The sequence below is a fragment of the Cervus canadensis genome, chromosome 18 (genome assembly GCF_019320065.1).
Source record: "Cervus canadensis isolate Bull #8, Minnesota chromosome 18, ASM1932006v1, whole genome shotgun sequence".
NCBI classification, from domain to species: Eukaryota; Metazoa; Chordata; class Mammalia; order Artiodactyla; family Cervidae; genus Cervus; species Cervus canadensis.
Window position 1 is genome coordinate 43,112,935 of NC_057403.1, and position 6,638 is coordinate 43,119,572.

The following is a 6,638-nucleotide window of genomic DNA, read 5'->3' on the forward strand; positions in this document are numbered from 1 at the left end:
CTACTCCGCTCCCACCCTCTGTAGGAAGCAGTTGATCAGAGATCTTGGCGTGTCTTTTCTGCAGCCCGAGTCCGGTTAATTGCAGATTTGATTCAAATGATAGCAGTGTTGGCAGAATGAGTCTGTCTTCACTGCATTGATTCCCCTCCCTCCACCCTCATACCAGCTGGGAGCCCTCCTGAAAGAACAATAGATTTATAATACGAGCAAAACAAAGGAGTCGGGAATGAACAGCTCTTGGAAATAAGTAGGTCAAGACACAATCAATTTCCAAATCTAAAATTATGTTTGAAAAATGTACCTTTAATACCAGAGCCGGCTTCGGCCCTGTGGGGCAAAGCATGTAAAGTTTAAAGTTCCTGAGTGCCTGCTTTATCAGTAGCCTGAAGTTTACCCTGGAGGTTAAGCAATAAAATGGAAACAAAAATAATTTAACAGTTTTGCAGTTAGTTTAACCCAGCCACGGCTTCTTAAATGGCATTCACCTTCCAGGAGCTTGCCACGCTCATAAAGCTACAAGATGCATTTCAAAGCTATGAATTTGCTAAATAGAACTTCATTTCCTCTTCTTATTAGAGGTAATTAAATTTATTAGACGTCAGTAAAAGCCTTGTAAACAGAAAATATGAATGCTTATAAAAGTCTGCCCTCTCTTTGCAGTCTAATAATTAAGATGCAACGAGAAAGCAGCTAATAACAGCTCATAATTTATGAAGTGTCATTCACCCCCGAAACTGAGACATATTGTGGAGGAATTACAGACTGAAATGAAAATAATACCCACTGAAACACATTATTTATTAAATACATAACCACTCAGAGAAATAAACACATCACACTCAGAACTTGATATTTCTGATGGAAACAGTATATACATCATCTCCTGCTTTGGATATATTACCCATCAAGTCAAATCCTTAAATCAAAGTCACCACTTGTTTAAATGCAAACGGCCTGTGGCAGCCCAGCAAGCCCCAAATTTCCACTAGACATTCACCTTGATGTCAGTTTTCAAAGACTGAGTCGCTGTGAAGGTTTTTCATTATGATTGTTTTTAACATTCTCAAAAGAAAAGAAATCCCTCAGCAAGCGTTAGAGAGAGAGAGAGTGTGTGTGTGTGTGTGTGTGAAACAGGAGGGAAGACAAGGAAAAGATTCTAAATAGAAGAGCAGGACTCATAAATTAACAAAAACATCTCCGGCACAGATGAACTCAGAAGCAACTGCAGAATCAATGCCCCCACCCCAGTGATGCTATCTCACTCCGAATGGAATCTCTTTTTATTGCAGCTTAATAATGTACTTTACATCTTTATCAACAGTCCAGCTCTGTACTTTGAGCTCTTTAGAGTAAATGGTGATAGAAATTTTAGATGCCACATTTCGTCAATGCAAAGAGACCCTTGGTTATGCACTATACTGTTATTTTCTGCATTGTTATGAAAGAAAAAATAAAATGCTGCTAATGAAACTATGACATGCCATTGTTGTAAGATACATCATGATGTCAGAGATGTTAAAACTGTGAGGGGGGAAGGCATTTTAGAATTCACTCAATATAATCCATAAAACTAGATGAGGTAAAGATTAACATCAATCTTAAAACTGTTATCTTGGTTACAGTAGGTGAATTATAGCTCAATAAAGCTGTTATTTTTAAATGTTATTTTCGGACTCAATGCTGAAAATCCTAATACTCAATTGTTAGAAGGTAGCCTAGAAAGGCCTCACTTTGAAGGTGACAGTTGAAGAAGGACCTAAAGAATATGAAGGAGCTGTGTGGGTACCTGGAGGAAGGGGGTTCCAAGAGAGCCAAAAGCAAATGTAAAGGCCCTGGGGCGGGTGAGGACTTGGTGTATGGAAGCCAGAGTGAATGATGCAGAGAGAGATAACCAGGGCTGGAAGTGAGAGTGGAGAGGTTCACAGGAGATGAGGTCAATAAGGTGACGGCAAAAATAAAAGTTTCAGATTTAAATAGACGTTTCCCCAAAGAAGACATACAGATGGACCAAAAAAAAATGTGAAAAGTTGTTTAATATCACTAATTATTAGAGAAATGTAAGTCAAAACTACAATGAGGTGTTGTCTCACACCAGTCAGATTGGCCATCGCCAAAAAAATCTATAAACAATAAATGCTGAGAGGGTGTGGAGGAAAAGGGAGCGTCCTACATTGTTGGTGGAATGTAGATTGTAACAACCACTATGGAGAACAGCATGGAGATTTCTTTAAAAAAATAAAAATAGAACTACCATATGAGCCTACAATCCCACTCCTGGACATATATCCAGAGGAAATCACAATTAGAAAAGAAGACTCAGTCTCCTCAGTGTTCACTGCAGCATTATTTACAACAGCCAAGACATGGAAGCAACCTAAGTGTCCATCAACAGAGGAATGGATAAGGATGTGACGTATATATACAATGGAATATTACTCAGCTATAAAAAAAGAAGAAAATAATGCTATTTGCAGCCACATGGATGGACCTAGAGATCGTCACACTGAATGAAGTAAATCAAATACAGAAAGACAAATAAATATGATATCATTTATATGTGGAATCTATAAAAAGGGTACAAGTGAACTTAGTCACAAAACAGAAGTACATAGACACAGAAAACAAACAAATGGCTGCCAGGAGACAAGGGGGAAGGAGGGATAAACTGGAAGATTGGGCTTGACCTAGACACACTGTGATACACAAAACAGATAATTAATAAGAGCCTACTATATAGCACAGGGAGCTCCACTCAAAACTCTGTAATGGACTGTATGGAAAAAATCTAAAATAAGAGTGCATATATGAATATGTAGAACTGATTCACTTTGCTGTACACCTAAAACTAACATGGCATTGTAAATCAGCTAGACTCTAAATAATACAATTTTTTTTAAGTTTCCTCCAGGTCATAAAAATTTCCTCCAGTTTTCTATGAAGCGGAACAAAAATTTTTTAGGACTATTAAGACTATTCTTCAAAAAACATTTTGGGGGTGGGTTAGGCAGCTCAGTGGTAAAGAATCTTTCTGCCAATACAGGAGATTCAGGAGACGTGTGTTCAGTCTCTGGGTTGGGAAGATCCCCTACAGGAGGAAGTGGCAACCCACTCCAGTGTTCTTGCCTGGAAAATCCCATGGACAGAGGAGCCTAGTGGGCTACAGTCCATAGGGTCGCAAACAGTGGGACATGACTGAGCAAATGAGCATGTACGTATCAATTTCACACCTAACCTCCACCTTGGTAGCTTCTTGAATGGTTTAAGAATCAAGTGACCTTAGCAGTCCTGCCATCTTTGCAGGTGGTTCCTTCCAAAGCAACTGCCGACTCTGTTCAGAGGGGACATGATCGTTAGACCACCTCCAGGCTATGAAGTGCATGGACTGCTTTCAAACTGTGGGATCCTTGAGGAGGTGCCTTCATTTTTTCATCAAGGATCAGCAATTGCTCTCTTCTACAATAACACTCATGGAAATGTGCCCCTCTTCCCTACTTACTCCCCAACACCGAAGAGCAAAGTCTCTTCCTCAAAAAACTAGGCTTCCCTTTTTTGAGAAGTTACTCTGTTTTGCCCTAAGCTAAGAGCTTTGTGGACTCTTTCTTTTTAACCCTCAAACCATCCTATGTCAAAGATGTTGTTAGCAGTCCCATTTAACAGGAGGGAAGCTGGGGTGCAGAGAGGTTAAGCAACTTACCCGTGGTCACACAGCTGTTTGTGAGTGTGTGTGTGTGTGTGTGTGTGTGTGTGGTGGTGGTGGTGGAGGTCTGTTGGGACTGGAACTCGGGTGGGATTTCCTCCAAAGTCCAGGGATCTAACTGCTCCACTATAATGCATTGCTCTTATGTGGCCGTGGCTAAAAGTAACTCTGGTTCCTGACTTTACCAGATCTGGTACCTTCTAGGTTTAGTGGAGCCAGTAACTCGGATGGAATTGAGAACAGTGTCAATCTCAAGCTGGGCAAGAGATATTAAGTGCTTAGGCTCTGGAGCCAGATTCCCAGGGTTCACATCCTGTCTCTGCCAGCTACTACCCATGTGATCTGGGGCAAGTTATTTAGCCTCTCTGTGCCTACATTTCCTCACGTGGGAAAAAATGGAGTTAAACAACAGTAACTATCAGATGGGGTTGCTGTGAATGTTTGTGAGACAGTGATGTCTCACACATCAACACAGGCCCACATGGTAGTTATCGTTTCTGTCCATGGGTTTCAGAGGACACTTAGGAACACAGTCTAGCCCAGTGCACCCCAAATATGTTTGGTTAAAGGATCATTTCAGATTATTGGATGTGCCTGTGACCTTGTCTGAAGCAGTCTTATGCAATCAATGCTTGGGGAGAGGGGTCTCCTTCCAGCAGGATTCGTGAAGACACAGCAGCAATGCCCAAGGGAAGCTCGGTCCCCAGGGATGAGTGTAGTTCTAAGGTACAAGCATGAGCGAGCTTGGAGTTTCAGGAGTACAGTCACATCTTATGTGCAAGGAATCATCTACAGTGACAATTACTCTTGAGAGTCCCCTAGGGAGGTGGTATGTTGGAAATGGGAACACTGACTTTTATTTTGTTCAGCCTGACTAGTTTTTTTTTTTTTTAATTTTTTAAATTGGCATGTGATTGCTTTACAATATTGTGTTAGTTTCTGCTGTACAACGTGAGTCAGCCGGCCATATGTATACATATATCCCCTCCCTCTCGAGCGTCTCTCCCACCCCCCGACCCCCACTCCTCTAGGTCATCACAGAGCTCACTGTGCTGAACCAGAGCTTCCCACTAGCTAGCTATTTCACACATGGTAGTGTGTGTATATATATATATATATATGGCAATGCTGCTGTCTCAATTCGTAACCCTCACTACCTCCCCCCACTGCGTCCATGAGTCCGTACTCTACAAAAGCAGTGGTTAGATGCCACGAATAGGTGGCAATGCCTTAACCGTGTGGGTGTTGTCAGGCCCAAGGGCCTCTTCCAGTTCTGTCAAAGGAGTGCTAACCTTCTCCCCTCTCATACAATACCTGAGCAGTTTCTTTTTTAACTTTTTATTTGGGAATAATTATAGATCCTCAGGAAGTTGCCCCCCAAGTATACAGGGAGGGCCTCTGTGCCCTCCAGCCAGTTTCCCAGGATTGTGACATCTTCGATAACCGTAATACAATATCGAAGTGTCCTATGATACCAAAACCAGGAAACTGACAGTGCTGCAGTCCATTGAGCTGCTTCAGATTTCAACAGCTGCGTGTGCATGTATAAACAGTAAGCACAATTTTTTCCTGTGTGTAGATTCATATAATCCCCACCACCAGCATTGAGATACAGAACTCTTCCATCAGCACGAGTCTGCCTGTACTCTGCTCCTTGATAGCTACTTCCCATCCCTGATCTCTGGCAACCACCAATCTGCCCTCCAGTTCTATACTTCTGATAGTTCAAGGTTATTTAACTGAAATCATTTGTTTGCATACCTGTATAGCATATAACTGTTTGAGATTAGATTTTTTGGTGGTGGTTGTTCTTCAGCATAATTCGCTGGAGATCCATTCAAGTTGTTGTGTGTATCAATAGGTTATTCCTTTTTTATTGCTTAGAAGTATTTCATGATATGGATACACCCAAATTACATCCCTTGTAGTTTGTTTACAGTTTGGGTTATTATGAATAAAGCTGTGGACAGCCATGTACATTTTTAGGAGTAGAGGCTTTATTTCTCAGGGATAAATGATTGAGTATGATTGCTGGGTCCTACGGTTAATTTCCTGTTTCATTTTTATAAGAAACTGCCCAGCTCTTTTTTGGAGTGGCTGTACCATTTCACATTCCCACCAGTCATTTTTGATGCTTCAGCTTCTTACATCCTTCCCAACAAGTGGTGTTATAAAACTATAACACCACTTATACAACTTATAAAATTATAGCTGCTCCTATTGGTGTGTAGTGGTTTAAATGTGCATTTCCCTGATGGCTAATGATATTGACCATCTTTTTATGAGCTTATTTGCCACCGGTAAGTTCTCTCTGGTCAAATGTTTAGGCAGCTTTGCCTCCCCGTTGCTGGAACAGATTGTGTCTTTTCACTTAAGCTCCAGGTGAAGTAACTGTGTTTAGAAGCCATGTGGTACCTTCCCCAAAGAGAAAACAGGACTCTTGTCCCCCATCTCATACTCCAGGCTGGGCACTTGCTGACTGCCATTTGGGGATGGAATCATTATGCTGTTTTGCCCTTTGCTTTGTGTGTGTTTGCTGTGCCTGGATAATTGAATTCTTGAGTAGCCTAATGACCCCAGGTCAGTGGGATCTGAAATTAGTCTTGCCAACCCAAGTCCAGTGCCCCAAGTCCATGTCCACTGAGCTCTTCCAGTCTTCCCTCAGTCTCCATTGGCCAAGGCAGGTGTCTTTGTGATCTTGCTTTCAGGCACTGGCCCTGGATGCCTATACTGAGTGCTACACGACTTGGCTGGGCCTTGACTTCACATGGAAGGTTTGTTTGCACCTTCCTGGGGGTGCCTCCTCTGTTCCCTTTCATCTTAGGCAGAATCAAGGCTCCATATAGTCCCTGCTGCCATGTCCCAATCACCATCTCAGATGCTTGGCTATCATATCCGTGCCTCCTTGATCAAATGCCTCTTTGGGACACAGACTTTGTTG

The 6,638-nt window shown here is 42.0% G+C and overlaps 1 non-coding gene across 1 annotated transcript; it reads right to left on the minus strand.

Annotated features, from left to right (window-relative positions):
• Positions 1-4,887: 4,887 nt before the first annotated feature.
• LOC122421853 lies at positions 4,888-5,011 on the minus strand. The gene has a single exon (XR_006263661.1). It is a non-coding gene; the product is annotated as a U6atac minor spliceosomal RNA (small nuclear RNA).
• Positions 5,012-6,638: the final 1,627 nt, after the last annotated feature.